Source organism: Cnephaeus nilssonii, assembly GCF_951640355.1.
Source record: "Cnephaeus nilssonii genome assembly, chromosome: 5".
Lineage (NCBI taxonomy): Eukaryota > Metazoa > Chordata > Mammalia > Chiroptera > Vespertilionidae > Cnephaeus > Cnephaeus nilssonii.
Window position 1 is genome coordinate 12139942 of NC_137076.1, and position 18702 is coordinate 12158643.

An 18702-nucleotide genomic window follows, 5' to 3' on the forward strand; every position below is an offset into this window, starting at 1 on the left:
GACGGGGGCTTCAGCTGGAAGGTGTTCCCTAATGAAACTGGTGTGCTGGGCAAAGCAGCAGCTGGGAAGGTTTTGAGACTCCCATTGTCAGGGGCAGGCACTCTACAACTCATCAGAATTCCTGGGGGTGGGACCCAAACCTCAGGAATTTTTTTTAACTCCCAGGTAATTCTGACCGGCTGCCAAGGTTAGGACCTGGTGCTGTAGTAGATCCTCGCTTCTCAGAGTGTGGTCTGGGACAGGCATTGTCAGCATCTCCTGGGAACTGCTTGTTAGAAATAAAAACCTTGGGCAGCGCTCCAGATTGACTAAATCAAATCGGCATTAGAACAAGATCCCCACCTCTGGGTCTTTGGGTGCGGATTAAATGAGTCTGGGGCTGCTGTAGACATTCCCACTCTTTCTGGCTACAAAAGTGTTGGCAATCCCTGGGCCTCAGTTTCCTCGCTGGTGAGACAATGTCGGCCACGGCTTAGGGTCAGTCTGTGAGTGGAGGCTGTGGCCTCCCACGCCCAGTGCAGCTCCAGATGATCCCAGGTCCCAGCCCCTCCCCCAGCTCAGATCCCTGGGGTGGCCTGCTGGGGAGTCCAACCCAGGAGTGACTGAATCTAGCAAGAGCTAAAAATTAATTCCCTTCAAATCAATAATTTGCAATTAAACACAGAAGACACTAAAGCCAAGGGGCCAGGCTTCTGGAAAGAGGACAGCTGAGCACTTCAAGCCTGGAAGTGAGGTGGGGGTGGGGGAGCCCAACCCAGTCCAAGCAAACAAATGAACATTCGGCTTCATTGTCTGTGGGGAAGCAAGCAGAGGGACTTAAGTGGTACTTGAGGGGTGAAAAAAAATCAAGAGCTCCTATCAGCAGGACTCAATGCCAGGAGCTAATTTACCTTCCTCGGTCTCTCTGCTTACACACATCCCGTGGCTCAGTGCCCCGCTCCTCCATGCTGGGGTCCTCTGAAGCCTTTAGAACAGGGCTTTGCAGATTGCTGGCTGCAAACAGCACCAGCTCATGAAAGAACTGGAAGCCTGCCTGGGTCCCCTCCCCATCCTCAGCAGCAAGTGTCAGACCAGATTGACGGAGTGCCAGGCGGGCAGTGTCAATGGGGAGGGCAGACTGGATACAAACAGGCAGCTCCATGAAGCTGGATTGAATGATGTTTGATGCTACCCAGTGAAAGAGCAGCAATTTGGGGCTAGGAGCCACCGCCTAGGTCATCTCCCCCAGAGATGTGTGGGGATATGCTGAAATTCTTGAAGCAAAATTGAAATGTGCTTCATTTTCAAAGTAAATGCATGCCATACAGCTTTGGGGGTGGGATGAGGAACACAAAAATACAGTATAAAAAAATATAGCTCAAAAAAGATGGGAAATTCAATGTATAGAGATTATAAAACAAAACACAGGTCTTTTTTAGTTTCTCCAAAACCACAGTAAAATGAGGACAGGAATACCATTTTTTTTTCTCTTACAAGTGTTAACAAAAGGCTTGCTTTCAATCATTTATAAGTCAAAGCTGGACTCCTTGCCCAGGACAGAGAAGAGAGTAACACTTATTGAGGAGCTACTATGTGCCAGCATGCAGGTGCTCTAACACTTCATCTCATCTAGTCCTCATAGTACCATTTGGAAACAGATTTTAGTATGGCCCTCATTTTACTTGGGAGGGAAAAAATCAATTTCAAAATATAAGTTGAGCCCTATTCTATGTAAAGCACTCATCTAAAATATGAAGAATGATGTAAAGAACTTTAAGACTCAGTCCCAAGTTATAATCTATAAATATAAAAGCCGAAGCGACCGAACGATGAAACGACTGAACAACTGGTCACTATGATGCACACTGACCACCAGGGGGCAGACGCTCAATGCAGGAGCTGCCCCCTAGTGGTCAGTGCGCTCCCACAGCCAACCTCCCGCGGTCCCTCCCCCTGGCCAGCTGGCCCTAATCGGCCCACATCGCCATCCAGGCCTACGGACCCCACCCATGAACGAATTCGTGCACCAGGCCTCTAGTCTTATATAAACAACATTCACAAAGGAAAAGATGATATAATCCAGCAATTGTTAAGTGCCAAGTGGGTAGGGCAGAAAAGAAGAGCTGTGTGAATATGGATAGAGAGAGACCAATCAGGGACAGGAAGAGATGCACAAGTTGGTGTGGACATGGGAAGGGGGTCTTAAAAGAAAACTTTGTTTGAAGGGTGAAGAGGAAGAAGAACATTCCATGTGAAGAGGACAGATAGAACAAGATACAGAGATGATAAAGGGTAGACTGGATCTGTTAAATAGTATGAAGACTAGTGTTCAGATATTTTTGTTCCTAAATGAATTCTAATCCTATAATATCATAAGGAAACGTAACTATTTGGTCATTTAACAATTATTTGCTTGCTTGCTTTGGGCCAAGCACCCCAAGGTACAACCACTGGTCTTGAACATTGCTAAGAGCTCAGCCTCCTGCAGAAACATGGAGCCAGATCCCAGTCTCTCTTTTTTCCAGTTGCAGTTGACTTTCAATATTGTTTTTGTATTAGTTTCAGGTGTACACCTAGTGGTTAGACAGTCATATCCTTACAAAGTGGTCCCCCTCGATATTTTCAGTACCCATTTGGCACCATACAGAGTTTTAAAAATATTATTGACTATATTTCCTACTAGAGGCCTGGTGCACAAAATTTGTGCACAGAAGGGGGGGTGTCCCTCAACCCAGCCTGCACCCTCTCCAATCTGGGACCCCTCGGGGGATGTCCGACTGCCAGGATTGGGCCTAAACCGGCAGTCAGACATCCCTCTCACAATCCGGGACCACTGGCTCCTAACCGCTCACCTGCCTGCCAGCCTGATCACCCCCTAACTGCTCCTCTGCCAGCCTGATTGATGCCTAACTGCTCCCCTGCTGGCCTGATCACCCTCAACTATCCTCCCCTGCCAGCCGGATCGCCCACAACTGCCCTCCCCTGCCGCGACCTGCCTCCTCTGCCGGGACCCGCCTCCTCACACGAGGCGGTGGAGACACCGGGACCGGCCTCCTCCACGCTGCGCAGAGCCACGGGACCCCTAGGCCTCACCGCATGGAACGGCCACCACCGGGCCCCGCCTCTGCTGTGCATGCGGCCATCTTGTGGCAGCCATCTTGTGACAACATTGCGTGAGGGCGTCACATGAGGGCGTGACACCACCTAGGCTTTTATTATAGAGGATGCTGTACTTTACATCCCCATGACTATTTTGTAACTACCAAACTATTCTTTTTAACCCATTTACCTTTTTCACCAAGTTCCTCAACTCCCCTCCTCTCTGGCAACCATCAGTTTGTTCTCTGTGTCTATAAATCTGTTTCAATTTTGTTTATTTTGTTCTTTAGAGTCCAGTATAGGTGAAATCATATTGCATTTGTCTTTCTCTGACTTATTTCACTTGGCATAATACTTTCTAGTCCATCCATGCTTTCACAAATGGTAAGACTTCATTCTTTTTTGAGGCTGCGTAATATTCCATTGTATATGCGCACCACCACTTTTTTATTCCCTCATCTATTGATGGACACTTGGGTTGCTGTCATAGCTTGGCTATTGTGAATAATGCTATAATGAACATAGAGGTGCATATATTCTTTCAAATTAGTTTTTTGTTGTTGTTGTTTCTTTGGATATATACCCAGAAGTGGAATCACTGGGTCTTAGGCAGATTCATTTTTCATTTTTTGAGGAAACTCCATAATGTTTTCCATACTGGTTGCACTAATCTACATTCCCACCAAGAGTGCACAAGGATTCCCTTTTCTCCACATCCTCGCCAACACCTATTGATTTCTTGATGATAGCCATTATGACAGGTATGAAGTGATATCTCACTGTGGTTTTAATTTGCATTTTTCTCATAATTAGTGACATTAAGCATTTTTTCATATGTCTATTGACCATGTGTGTCCTCTTTGGAGAACTACCAGATCCTCTGCCCATGTTTTAATTGGATTGTTTGGAAGGGCGGGTTGGTATTGAGTTGTATGAGTACTTTATAAATTTGGGTATTAACTCCCTATCAGATATATCATTGGAAAATTTCTTCCCCCTATTATTGGATTGTATTTTCATTTTGTTGATGGTTCCATTTGCTGTGCAAAAGCTTTGCAGTTTGATGTAGTCCCATTTGTTTATTTTTTTATTTTGATTCCCTTGCCTGAGAAGATATATCAGAAAAAAAGTAAGATTCCAGTCTCTTAACGGGTGACCTGGAACTATAGACTGAGGCACCTACCTAACCACTTTAGAGCCCAGATGTGTGTTGGCACTGTTCTCCTAAATGTAGAGCAAGGGCTATGGGGAAGGTGCCTGGCACCTCATATTAGTCAACTGAAGTTATTTGTATTAATTCCCATGGAGACTCAGATGCACCATTACTAACCTTTACATACTAGCCAAATTCAAAGTCATTGTCATAAGAAGAAAGAGACATTAGGCACAAGCCAAGCCTCTCTATGGTAGAAGTCCTCCCCTAGGGGGAGGCTAGTTAAGACCTCTCTCTTCTCTCTGGAAGAGGCAAGACAGTCCATCTCCAAGATGAAGAGATTCTTGTCTGGATTTTTCAAGTTTCAGAACATTTTATTGGACCACTGTTCTGCTGAGTGGAGCATCTAATGAAACAAAAAGTCACAGGACACATAAATGTTGTATTTGAACACCAATGCATCAGTGATGTGAGGTGACCCGGGTACAAGGCTCTTGCCTCCTTTCTTCTTCTCTCATTTCCTTCCTCTAAACTGGAGTATAAGAATCCTTGAGCTGATCTGTTCTGAGCATCTGTTAAATCTCTCTCTCTCTCTCTCTCTCTCTCTCTCTCTCTCTCTCTCTCTCTCAGCTAGGAGGGCAGTAAAGACCGACTCTGCTCACATCATTGAGGTAACCTACTCTTTTTGACTCCCTTTTGCTGGGAGCCAACGCGTTTTCCCATTACATAATATCCAAGACTCATATTTGGATGTTGGGGGGAAAAAATAGAGGAGTTCACAAAACTTGGGGCTATGTTGCCCTGCCTGATATAGGAAAAAGAACCTGTGAAGAAGATCAGCCCAATTACTGGAGTCCTGCAGCAGGGTTTGTGTGGAAATGCTAAGCAGATATATTCTTCCTTACTTTGCCTCCCTTGTGCACCTCCCTCCTTTGAGGGAGACCTCCCGAGAAGGAGAACTATGTAGACCAAACAGAATTCAGATATGTCTGAATACCCTAGTCCAGTGGTCAGCAAACTCATTAGTCAACAGAGCCAAATATCAACAGTACAACGATTGAATTTCTTTTGAGAGCCAAATTTTTTAAACTTAAACTTCTTCTAACGCCACTTCTTCAAAATAGACTCGCCCAGGCCGTGGTATTTTGTGGAAGAGCCACACTCAAGGGGCCAAAGAGTCGCACGTGGCTCGCGAGCCGCAGTTTGCCGACCACGGCCCTAGTCAAATATAATGGCAACACCACCCCTTCATCAGACTCAGTCTCCATGACTTCTAACACTCACCTGAAATAATTAACTTCCTAGAAGACCAGGAAAATTGGGGTTCTATACAAATTCTCCTTTCTCTCTTCTCACCTCTCTTCTGTAACTAAAACACAACACACACACACACACACACACACACACACACACACACACACACAGCCCAGCTCCACACAAATTAGATTGAGACGTTTCTGGGAAAACAATCCATGGTTCTGTTTCCATGGAAGCAATTGCATGTCCCAAGTGGCAGCAAATGGCAGGCAGACACAGTGAGGGAGCTCGCAGTGCCACAGTGGGCCTTCTCCCTCGCCACCAAGTGGAGCAGAATGCACCACAGGGAAGTGGGAGGCAGAGTTGAGCTTCACCAGAAAAACCAAACCTCAAGGGAGGCAGTGAACCCCAGCTGTGCCCCCTCTTTTGGGGCCCATGTACATCTGGGCACTCTGGGCACGGCTCCAGCCAATCAGCCAGGCTGATCCTCCCACAGCTTCTCACAAAAGGCTGCTCAGTCGGAGCAGATGGCAGCGCCTACACCAAGATGGAGGCTGCCCGGGGGCTGGGCAGAGAGAACATCCGTTGCTCAATGCAAATGCCCACTTCCACCCACCCCTGTGGGTAGACACCCCTTGCTTCCCTCTTTTCTAGAGCCAGTATCCCAAAGTGTGCCCCATGCACTGCCAGTGGTTCACAAGATGATTTGAAGTGGGGCATAGATGAACATTCTTTTAAAATGTTGAGTTACATTATTTATTGTAATCTGTATTAGAAAAGAGAACTTACAAAAACTCTGATTTCATGGATATTATTGCCTGGCATAAACATAAAGTAAGTATTTAAATAAAATGTGAGTCCATTTTAAGGAACTATTAAGTAAACAATCGGGTAAGTTTCTCATAGATATGACCCAAAAAAATGAAAATTGTATGAGAATAAATCAAGTTTGGGAAATGAGTTAAAGGAAAGCTTCCCGTGTCCTCTCTCAGGACTGGATAACTTTCCAAGCAAGGAGGAAAGAATTCTTGACATGACAAGGATGCAAGGTGGGGCTACCACATACATTCTCCATTGGGGCCCATCAGTGTTTGGGGGGGTTCCCGTGGACTCTATTAGACAGTACCTAGCACCACTGCCCAGCCCTTCGCTGAGGTTCTCACAAGCTATCTCAACTAGGAAGCTCAGCTCATTGAGTTCTCCTTAATGCTGACCAGGATCCTACCCTGGGTCAGTTCTCCTGGCCAGCGAGGATGGACAGTGTTGAAGGCCAGTCCCTTGAAAGGCCTCTTTGTCTTCCCACTTAGAACCATTATCCTGGAGCCGGCTCTAGGCAGCCAGCAATCTGCTCCTTGCCTAAGCCTCACTCTGGATCTTCTTCTTCTCTTTTAAGACTCAAATACAACTTGTAAAAGGAAGGCTTGTCCAGCCCCAAAATGCACTTCCCAAGGTCTCCTCACCCTAAAGTGTTGTCCCAAAGGAAGAAATAAAAGTAGAAGGGAAGCGGAAGACGTTTCTAATCCTCCCTCCTGACTCCACCCTTTTCCCAGAGCCTCTGAAGCTTCTGGAGAAAAGAGCTGGACCATTCGATCCCCATTGTTAAGGGAGTACCAATAACAACAAAATAATGATAATAATTGTGATGTATTGAATCCAGATTTATTATAACTCTATAAGTGTCATTGGTCTCATTTTATAGACCATCATTCTAAGGCTCAGAGAGGTTAAACTAAAACTTGGCTCATTAAGGGCAGGAACAGGACTCAAACCCAAGTCTGTGTGACTCCAAATCTTGTTCTATTTCATGGACTCAGCTGCCTCCCTTTCATGGTCTTCCTCAAACTTCATTGTGTCGTTTGTGCCTGTTCACATCCCTCCCTACTTCCTCTGTGCATGTAGTCAGAGGAGGTCCCTGGAGACCCCATCAATCTGAACCCCTGTAAAAGGCCATTTCCTCATAACACACCCAGAACATCTGTAAAAACAATTTCTCTCAAGCCTACAACTGAACCTCATAATAAAAACTCACCAATATAGCCTTAAAAAAGGAAGTCCTAATGGCATTTTAACTACTAGAGGGGCTTAGTGATGTTTATTTCCTAGTTATTTTAAGAGAAAAAAAAGCATGCCTTTTGTCTCTTTAGGATAGGGCTGTCTAGGGGACACCAAGATAATTTTTTTTTCCATTGGGAAGATTTTGTTGGTCCTCAAATGTGTAGACTAGATTATGTCACTGTATATCCCCAGATCCTCATCTAGGTTTATTTCTCACTTAAAGTTAGCTCCAGGTTCAGGGGATTCTCCAGACAGCTAGCCTCCAGGTATGGACTCAGCATTTGCGCAGCTTCTATCTTAAAGCCTTCTCTGTCTTCCAAGATTGCCAATGCAGTGGAAGAGAGAAGTGGCTCATATCGCATTGTCCAAAACAAGTTATGGTTATGGCTAATTCAAGGAGATGGAAATGTGCCAGCTGCCCATGTTCCAGAAAGGAGTGGTGAATCAGAAATATGTGTATCTTCCATAGCCCTCGTGACCTTTCTCACCCACATGTGCAGCAGGAAGTAGCATTGTCAACAAAAAAGCTCAGTGAACACAGCACTGATCCAAAGAAATCCAAAACACTAATTCAAACAACTGTATGCACCTCTATGTTTATTGCTGCATTATTTACAATAGCCAGGATATGGAAGCAACTCAAGTGTCCATCAATAAACGAGTGGATAAAAACAAGCTGTGGTAGGTATATATAATGAAATATTACTCAGCCATAAAAAAATATTACATTTGCAACAGCATGGATGAATCTAAAAGACATTATGCTAAGTGAAATAAGTCAGCCAGAAAGACAAGTACCATATGATTTCACTTATATGTGCAATCTAAAGAACAAAATAAACAAAGAAAATTGAAACAGACTCATAGATACAGAGGATAGACTGATGGTTGCCAGAAGAGAGGGGGTTGGAGGACTGGGTGAGAGGTGAAGGTAGATACAAAATAGTCACAAAAATGTAAAGTACAGCATAGGAAATATAGTCAATAATATTGTGATGGCTATGCATGGTGCCAGGTGGGTACTGGCAATATTGGGGGAGCACTTTGTAAAGCATAGGATTGTCTAACCTGTATACCTGAAACTAATACAAATAATATTGATTGTCAACTGCAATTGAAAAATGACTTTAAAGTTCTTTAAAAAAAAAAAAAAAAAGACCACTGGACTAGACAAGGGTTTGAGGATCTTCTCAACCATTTCTTAGCTATGTGACATATGGAAGTCCCTTGGCCTCGCTGGTGCTCAGTATGTTTGTCAGTGTAACGAGAAGAACATGGGTTCAGTGAACCTCACGGGGTTTTTGTGGTGGTTAATTTAAATTAGGCAGTGAATGGGTTTCTTCACACACAAAAAAAAATTGCTACTCTTTAAAGATTACCTTTTGTTTGTTCTGTTGGATTTTTTGTTGTTGTTGTTGTTAATCCTCACTGGAGGATATTTTTCCATTGATTTTTAGGGAGAGTGGAAGAGAGAGGGAAAGACAGAGAGAAACATCAATGTGACAGAAACACATTGATTGGTTGCCTCCTGCATGAGCCCTGACTAGGGTCCGGGCCGGGGAGGAGCCTGCAACCGAGCTACGTGCCCTTGACTGGAATCGAACCGGCGACCTTTTGGTCCTTAGGTCAACGCTCTATCCACTGAGCAAAACTGGCTAAGGCTAAAGATTACTTTTAAATTCATATTTTCCTTCATATGGCAGGCAAAGAATAAAAACAGAAACAAACAAAAAAAACAACAACAAATACCAAACCGGTTTCAGGTGTACTGAGTTCAATTCTAGTTCTTGCCTCTTTACTAAAGATCTCTCTGAGCCTCAGTTTACCCATCTATCAAATAGATGGTGATGCTGGTCCTATCTACCCCACATGAAATACTCAATACAACGCACTCAATACCTTGTAAAATGCTCTGCAAAAGAGAGGGATCATCACTGTCTTCCCTCTTGTCCCTAAGGTCTCTCTTCTTCCCTTGCCTTCCCTGCAGCTTTTGAACAGCTCAAATCTCCCATCCTTCAAAGGACCTTTCTTCAACCGTAATGCCCACCCCCCACTTAATTTTCCACAAAATCTTTTTTTGTTGTTGTTGACCACCAAACTTCTGAGCCCAAATTTCTGAAAACAAGACTACATATATATCTAGTCCCCATTCTTATCTTCTATTCATTCTTTTATTTAACTTCTGCCTTCACTATTAGAGAAAAGTCCCCTGACGTCTTCATTAAATTCCCATCAGTCTTGTTTTTCCTTGACCAATTGCAACATATGACAACCGGGACCAATCTGACTGATTCATGTCCTGTTGGTTCTCGCCAGGTCCTATGCGTTATATCTATAAACCATCTGCCCTGTTGATTCTATCACTGAATGTTTCTCATGTCCATCTCTTACTGTCCTTACTGTGCCACTTGTATGTCCCATCCACTCTCTGGTATTGGCTCTCTTCCTGGACTACCTCTCACAACCATCTCTTCTTCCCCATTCCTTTTGCTCCTGCCCTGGTCCAAGCCCCCAGTTATCTCTCGCCTGGATTATTCCCTTAGCTAGCTACCTGACTGGTCTTTCTTTACCCAGCTATAAAATGGGGACTATATCTGCTTCTAGGCTTATTGTAAGAAGAAAACCAGTTTATGAATTTAAAGAAGGTAGCACTGCCAAGTTGCTGGTACTGATTAAATATAGATCCTTCCCTCCTTCCCTGCTTAATGCAATGTCTAGTTTTCTTTCCCAAGCCTTGATTGGCTACTATTCACCTGGAAAAACTTTCAAAATGTCTCCACTTCACCCTAACCAGTTTGGCTCAGTGCATAGAGCATCAGCCTGCGGACTGAAAGGTCCCAGGTTCGATTCTGGTCAAGGGCATGTACCTTGATTGTGGGCACATCCCCAGTAGGAGGTGTGCAGGAGGCAGCTGACTGATGTTTCTCTCTCATCGATGTTTCTAGCTCTCTATCCCTCTCCCTTCCTCTCTGTAAAAAATCAATAAAATCTATTTTTTTAAAATGTCTCCACTTCTTCAAACTCTAATCTAAACATCTCTTTCCAGCCTCATGCTCAGGTACCCTGACACCATTTCCCCACGCTTCTACTCTAATAGACTATTCATCGGTTCCTCAGACACACCACCCACATGTATTTGGATGCATTATCTCCTCTACTTAGAACTTACTTCTTCTCTTCTCTAATAGCAAGGCAGAATCATCTAAGAGCAGGGGGGGAGAAGTGCAAGCATGCTGCAAGCTAGTGTCAAAAAACAGAGTCTGAACCCTGCAAGTGGAAGGTCAAGCACTGGAGCAGGATATTTAAAGCTGTAGCTTCTGCACATGAGATGTGATCATGGGAAAAGATGACAAAGGTCAAGTAAATACAATGAAACCATGTGATGGAGCCTGATGTCAGCACTGAGGCTCCTTAATGGGCTATGGTCCAACCTGTGTCCAGCTGCTGGAAGAGGCTCTTCATTGATGAACTCTGGAGCAACAGGAAGACCCTGTGAGCCCCTCCTTCTCTCTCCCCGGCCCCCTCTTGAGAGAACAGACCCCTCTTCAGGGATTGAACAAAATTTAAGAGGCTACTATGTGGCAGATATGATGATAGGCACTTTCAAATATCTCAGTCCCTCTGATTTCTGAGCCAGGAAATCTGTTGGTAAAATTAGTTTTAGTTCTGCTACTGGCCTGCCTGAACATCCTACTAGGAACAGGCCTGGCGTAAGAGTGCATTAAAGGCTGCCCTCAAGGAACACAGCAAAATACCTTCTAATTATGTGATGCTTCAGTTTACTAAGTACTTCCACTCACACTGTCATATTTTTTACTCAGAGCAAAAGTTTATCTGTGGAGCAGCTTTCGGTGAGGGACAATAGGGAGAGGAAAGAAGAGTTCATTCCTACTGTCAATGAACTCAGAGAGATGCGAAAAACAAATGCAGAAAAGTGCAGCACAATGTAGAGTGCTCTGGAAGCTCAGAATGGGAGGGGCTGGCGGTTTGATGTAACCGAGAGGTGGCTCCAAAGCTTGCAGTGGCTTCAGGGCTGTGGGCAGAAGAGGAGAGAGAAGTGAGGAGAAGCCTATAGACTCAGACGGGGAGAGACATGGAGAGAACAGCGGGCTATGGTTAAGCAGTTAGGGGTCAATAAGATGTCCCTATTTTCCTCCTATGAAACCCTTTAAACTTTAAATGTGAAGGAATTTCTGTTCCTTGCAACCAAGTGATTCCCAATTACACCAGCTGCCTCAGCATCCCCCATTTCTTGGCAATCATAGAGGCTCAGTGCATGAAATTCGTGCACAGGGCAGGGGGGGTCCCTCAGCCCAGCCTGCACCCTCTTGCAATCTGGGACCCCTCAATGGTTTAAACCGGCAGTCAGACATCCCACTCGCAATCCCGGACTGCTGGCTCCTAACCACTCGCCTGCCTGCCTGATCGCTTCTAACCATTCTGCCTGCCTGCCTGATTACCCTAACCTCTCTGCCTGCCTGCCTGATCACCCCTAACCACTCTCCTGCCTGCCTGATTGCCCCTAACTGCTCATCTGCCTGCCTGATTGCCCCTAACTACTCACCTGCCTGCCTGATCGCACCTAACTGCCTCTGCCTCAGCCCCCACCTGCTGTGGCAGCTATTCTGCCTCACACCCCCAAATGTGGCTTCATATGGAAGGTCATCCGGAGCCTTTGTTCTGCTGTCCAGTCTAATTAACATATTATGCTTTTATTATTATAGACTAGTGGCCTGGTGCACGAAATTCGTGCACAGAGGGGGCGGTTCCCTCAGGCCAGCCTGCACCCTCTCCAATTGGGGACTCCTTGGGGGATGTCCAACTGCTGGTTTAGGCCCGATCAGGATCAGGCCTAAACCAGCAGTCAGACATCCCTCTCCCAATCTGGGACCGCTGGCTCCTAACCACTCACCTGCCTGCCTGCCTGACCTCGCCCCCTAACTGCCCTCCCTTGCCGGCCTGATCTCTCCCCCCAACTGCCCTCTCCTGCCAGCCTGGTTGCCCCCAACTGCCCTCCCCTGCCAGCCTGATCTCACCCCCAAAGGCCCTCCCCTGCCGACCTGATCTTGCCCCCAACTGCCCTCCTCTGCTGGCCAATTTGGTTCTGATTGGTCAGTTTCTATGCCAGTCAGCATCAAAAGGCCTATCAACAGGGCCTGATCAGAGAGGCAGGGCTGATCAGCAGCCCCGGTGGAGGCTCAAAGAGAAATGGAGGCAGGGTTGCTGGCCAGGCTTGGAGGGAAAGGGAGAGGCAAATGCTGGTCAAAAGCTGCCTCAGATGCTACAGATCAGCCCCTGCTTCTCTCTTCAGGTCTCTTTTCGGGCCTGATTCAAAGCCCCTCAGCAGTCACTGCTGGGTCACCAGTAGTCAGCGCTGGGTCCCCATGGCAACCCAGCGCTGACTGCAGGACTGACTTCCAGATTGGTGTTCTGATTGGCCGGTTTCTATGCCAGTCAGCGTCTCTGGGCCTATCAACGGGGCCTGATCAGAAAGGTGGGGCTGATCAGCAGCCCTGGTGGAGGCCTGGAGAGAAATGGATGCAGGGCTGCTGGCCAGGCTGGGAGGGAAAAAGAGAGGCAAGTGCTGGTCAAAAGCTGCCTCAGATGCTACAGATCAGCCCCTGCTTCTCTCTTCAGGTCTCTTTCTGGGCCTGATTCAAAGCCCCCTCAGCAGTCACTGCTGGGTCACTGGGCCTGCAGCCGTAGTCAGCGCTGGGTCACCATGGCAACCCAGTGCTGACTTCCGGATGGTCAGCTTTTGGTCGTGATTGGTCATTACACCCTGGCTCTTTATTATAGAGACTAGAGGCCCGGTGCACGAAATTCGTGCACGGGGGTCCCTCAGCCCAACCTGCACCCTCTACAATCCAGGAGCTCTCAGGGGATGTCCTACTGATGGCTTAGGCCCACTCCCCATGGTTCTCTGCTCTCTGCAGGGCCTGGAGGTTTCCCTGCAGCCATGGAGATGAAGCCCCCATGCCGTGCTGTTCGCTCTCTGCCTACTGCTGCCATGCGCCATGCAAAGGAAGCCCCAATGCCCTGCAGTGTGCTCTGTCTGCCAGGCCTGGGGGCTTCGCCGACAGGGACACACTAAGGAAGCCCCCAAGCCCTGCTGTCTGGGCTCTGTCTGCTGGGCCTGGGGCTTCCCCACTGCCACACTTAGGAAGCCAACATGCCCTGCTGTCCCGGCTCTGTTTGAAGGGCCTGGGGCTTCCCCGCTGCCGCGCTGAGGAAGCCGCCATGCCCTGCTGTCCGGGCTCTGTTTGCAGGGCCTGGGGCTTCCCCACTTCTGCAGAAGCCTCCATGCCCTGCTCTCTGGGCTCTGTTTGCAGGGCCTGGGGCTTCCCCACTGCCACGCTTAGGAAGCCAACATGCCCTGCTGTCCCGGCTCTGTTTGCAGGGCCTGGGGCTTCCCTGCTGCCACGCTGAGGAAGCCTCCATGCCCTGCTCTCTGGGCTCTGTAAAGCCGCTGCCCCGCTGAGGAAGCCGCCATGCCCTGCTCTCCGGCCTCTGTCAGCAGGGCCTGGCGACTTCCCCGCTGCTGTGCTGAGGAAGCCGCCATGCCCTGCTCTCTGGCCTCTGTTTGTTGGTCAGACAGGCCAGACACTCCAGCAGCAGGGCTGAGGTGACTGGGCACCGCCATCTTGTGGCTATGGGGGTCGCCATTTTGTCACGGAGGTACGGTTAATTTGCATATTACTCTATTATTAAATAGGATGGCCTTGTGCTCGCAGGATTTTATAGTGACACTGGTTCACCTGTTCAGCTCTTCCTCTTTGCTCCTTAACATCTTGTCCCATTCACATCACTCATGGTCTCTATTGACATCACTCTGGTCCTTCCTGCAGCCAGAGTATCTTCCTGCTGTTGAAGCATCATTGCCCTGTGTCCCCTCCCTTGAGGGCCAAGCTCTGAACTCCCAAGGAAATAACTGATACCTAGCTAATTGGATTGGCTACCATACGAATCTTTTATTGAAGGCAGAACAGCCTTCTTTTCTGGGTAGCACATGTATAATTAATTATATAAGCAGAAAATGAAATGTACCCATAATCCCATTCCCCAAATATATCCATTGTTATCATGTTTAGGGTATATATTTCCAGGATCTATTTTATAGACATTTACATGTATTTTACTTAACAAAGATAGGATCACACTACACAAACTACTTTGTTGCTTGCTATTTTTACAATTATGTTAGTAATGCTCTGTTAATTGCAAGTCCTAAAAGTCAGCTTCAAAACAGCTAAGGGAAAAGTCAGCATCAGATGGGATTCAAGAAAGATTTTCACATACAGGCAGCCAGTGTGGGGGACACAGGGCCTGGCTTCCTCCTCCTTCCCTCTCCCTTCCTTGCTTTCTTGGGTTTTCCACCACATCTCTCTAAACATCTGTTCCATTCTTCACCAATAACTAATTAACTTATAACTCCTAGCCTAATGCTGAATATTTCTCTCTTAATTTGATTTTTTTCTTTTTTTGCGTGTGTGCCCACCACCCAAAGTCAAATCATCTTCCGTCACAATATACTAGTATTTGATCCCTTTACCCTTTACTATTCCCCCACCCCCTTTCCTCTAGTAACCACCACACTGTTGACTGTGTATTTGAGTTTCAGTTTTATATCCCACATATGAGATCATATGGTTCTTAGCTTTTTCTAACTGACTTATTTCACTTAGCATGAGAATCTCAAGGTCCATCTATGTTGTCACAAATGGCAATATTTCATCTTTTCTTATGGCTTGGTAGTACTCCATAGTATATATGTACCACATCTTCTTTATCCAGTCATCTATCGAAGGACACTTTGGTTGTCTTTACCTTAAGTAATGCTGCAATGAACACAGAGGTGCACATGTCTTTGTGAATAAATGTTTTTGAGTTTTTTAAGTAGATACCCAGAAGAGGGATTGCTGGGCATTCTTAATTTTTTGAGGAACTGCCATACTGCTTTGCATAGTGGCTGTACCAGTTTACATTCCCACGAGCAGTGAATGAGGGTTCCTTTCCTCCACAACCTCTCCAACACTTGTTATTTTGTCTTATGGATAATGGTCATTCCAACAGGTGTGAAGTGGTATCTCATTGTAGTTTTCATTAGCATTGCCTTAATAGCTAGTGAAGTTGAGCATCTTTTCATATATGTGTCTTCTTGGGAGAAGTGTCTGTCCAGGTCCTCTGCCCATTTTTAAATTGGATTGTTTGTTTGGTGTTGAGTTGTATGCGTTCTTTATACATTTTGGTTATTAGCCCCTTATCGGAGCTGTTGTTAGCAAATATCATCTCCCATTCAGTTGGTTGCCTTTTTGTTTTGTGGGTAGTTTCTTTTGCTGTGTAGAAGCTTTTTAATTTGATATCATCCTATTCATTTATTTTTGCCTTTACTTCCTGTGCCTTTGGGGTCAAATTCATAAAATGTTCTCTATAACCAAGGGTCATAAGTTTAGTACGTATGTTTTCTTCTATGTTATTTATTATTTCAGATTTTATATTTAGGTCTGTGTACCATTTGGAGTTAATTTTTCTACATGGGGACAAACTAATGTAGTTTCTTTCTTTCTTTTTTTTTTTTTTTTTGCCTGTGGCTTTTCAATTTTACCAGCACCATTTATTGAAGAGACTTTCTTTTCTCCACTGTATTTTTTCGGCTCCTTTGTCAAAAATTATTTGCCCATATACCTGTGGTTTTATTTCTGGGCTCTCAATTCTGTTCCATTGGTCTTTGTGTCTATTTTTCTGCCAATACCATGCTGTTTTGATTATCATAGCTCAGTAGTGTAATTTGAAGTCAGGTAGTCTGATAGCTAGTTTCCTTTTTTCTCAGGATTGCTTTGGCTATTCAGGGTCTTTTTGGTTCCATTCAAATCTGATGATTTTTTGTTGTTGTTGTTCTATTTCTTTAAAAAATGACATTGGGAGTTTGATGAGGATTGCATGAAGTTTGTGTATTGTTTTGGGTAATATGGCCATTTCAACTATGTTAATTCTTCCCACCCATGAACATGAAATATATTTCCATTTCATTGTGTCTTTTTCAATCTCTTTTAATAATGCTTCACAGTTTATTATGATTCTTCACATCCTTTGTTAAGTTTATTCCTAGGTATTTTGTTCTTTTGATTGAAATTGAAAGAGGAATTTTTTTTCATTTCTTCTTCTGAAGTTTCATTGTTAGTATTTAGGAAAGCAGTGGATTTTGTACTTTGATTTTTGTATCCTGCAACTTTACTGTATTTGTTTATTGTTTCTAATAAACAAAGCTTTGCCTTGCTTCCTCAATTCAAAGAACCATTTCTTAGGTTTGCTTTAAATAAATTACACTATTTTTCTGTTTTAGAGTTCATTAACTTAGTAAAATGTATTTATTCTTTCTTTCTAGTTTTCTTGGGTTCATTTTGTTGTTCTTTTTCTATTTTCAGTCACTTTCTATCTTTTTTTTTTTTAAAGGTGCCTGAGAACTTCTACCATTTTTCAGCTGATACTCCATCTCCCAGTCTCTTATTCCCAGAGTGATTCTGATGGGGGCTGAAGCGGTACATGTGAGTGGCAGGTGTTGTAAAGACATTGACTGGCGGACACTGAAGAGGCACTTCTGGAAACAAGAGCCCTCAGACTCTGTCCACACCTTAAGGTTCTCGAGGACTTGAATTTAAACAAAAAATGACACTAGTATTTATCACGTGTCTCCTACTTGCCCAGCGTTGTACTAGTCACCTTGATATATATCCGGAGAGAACATATCTCTCCATTTTACCAATAAAACAATACATGGGTGGGGCGCTTCTGTGATGTACCCACTTACACAGCTAGAAAGTGGCAGAGCAAAGGGTAGGCCTCTATTTATCTAATTCCAAATTCCATGCTTTATCCACTGTGACATATTTCCCAAACAATCCCGAGAAAGAATCAATAAATCAATATAAGAAAAATCTGCCTAGAGCAGTACTGAGGCTAACCAAACTTTTCAGGGGCAAGTATTTTATGTCTCTCTATATCCATCAATAGGTATATAGATATCTCTACCTATAATAACCATGTAAGTTTCCATCCTCTATCTCTGTGGATGTGTTTGTTTTGATTTTTCTGAAAAGATGAGCTACAGGATGCAGTAGAAGCAGCTGTTTTGGAAATACTGTCTTTTCTTTGTTCCGAATGCTATTTAAACATTGGCAGGGGGCCTCATTAAAGATGAATCGTTGAATTAGCAAGTAGTGTTGTAGCTAGAAGAGGCAGCATGTGTTCCTGTGGTGAAAACAGATTCGCACAAAGGAGGGGAGGTTTGAGTGGGGGAGGGGCAGGAGGTGGACTGAGCATGAAAGACCTGAGGCCCAGCGAAGTCAAGTGTTTTACAATGTTCTCTGGCCTGCCCACTGCCGCGGGGAAGCAGCAGAAGGCCGAAAGGGGTCTGGAAGAAGCTCTACTTTTTTGAACTCTGAATGCAAAAAGGGAGCCCTCCAGTCTAGGGTAATTCTGATTATTAATAGCCTTCATTCCCTCCACTTTATGCGGAATGTGTGTCTTGCAGCCTTGGATACTCTAAAGACTAAGGCACCAAGACCAACAACAAAAAACAATGAATGATTCTAAGATAACCCCTCTCCCTGCCCTCCTCCCCATATGCCTTCTCTATCTTGAAGGTGGCAAAGCAGTATTAGTTTTGTTTTGTTTTGTTTTGTTTTGTTTTGTTTTTCTTTATTGATTAAGGTATTACATATGTGTCCTTATCCCCCTATTGCCCTCCCACCCCACTCACATTCATGCCCTTACCCCCCTGGTGTCTGCGTCCATTGGTTATGCTTATATGCGTGCACACAAGTCCTTTGGTTGATCTCTCCCCCTTACCCCCACCCTCCCCTACCTTCCCTCTGATGTTTGAGCATTCTTTGAATGCATGTTAACTTCTTACATTGTTCTCTCACATTCACGATGATTTCAATTTGCCTGCAGGTTTGGAACTAAGACAGGCATGCTAACAGGGACTCCAGTGGGACTAACTTATTCTGTCCATGAGGTAAGCATTAATCCAGGGTGCTCTAAAATTCAGACTTATCCTCAAGTAGAATTTCACAGGGTGTTGTCATTTCACCTCCACTTATTCTTTCCCCTGAATTTTTGATGCTTCAGAATTTGGGCAGGGAAAGGGGGAGATTGGG